Source organism: Triticum dicoccoides, chromosome 2B (genome assembly GCF_002162155.2).
Source record: "Triticum dicoccoides isolate Atlit2015 ecotype Zavitan chromosome 2B, WEW_v2.0, whole genome shotgun sequence".
NCBI lineage: Eukaryota > Viridiplantae > Streptophyta > Magnoliopsida > Poales > Poaceae > Triticum > Triticum dicoccoides.
In genome coordinates, this window is record NC_041383.1 from 113,348,317 (window position 1) to 113,348,854 (window position 538).

Genomic DNA, 538 nt, shown 5'->3' on the forward strand with positions numbered 1-538 from the left:
GGCATGCATACAAATTTAAACATACAAAATCATTATGAGGTCATTAGGAGGTCACTACTCTCCTCTCTTATTTAGCTAAGTAGGGAATCATTTTGCATAAAAAAATGCAATGGACAAATCAAAAAGAAAAAAAAGAGCCAAAGAACCTACTGTGCGCCGTCGAGGGGTCCTGGCCTGAGGTCGACGCCGATGCGCTGCTGCCACCCACGTCGTGGAGGGCGCGTACCAGGGCGGAACGTTGACGCGGGAGCGCTGGGCGTTTCACCGGTGACACGGCGTGTGGGTGACTACGGACGCCGTCGGTGCTCGCGACTAGACGGGCACGTTGGGGTCGACGTCGTGACGGCGGTGGACCACGGTGGCGTTCATGCCGCTAGGGTTTCCTAGGCGGGGATGGGGTGTCGTTTCACGCGACACCGGTGACACGGCGCGTGGGTGACTACGGATGCCGCCCGACGTTGTGACGTCGGTGGACCACGGCGGCGTTGATGCCGCTAGGGTTTCGTACGCGGGGATGGGGTGTCGGGGTGGGGCGTTG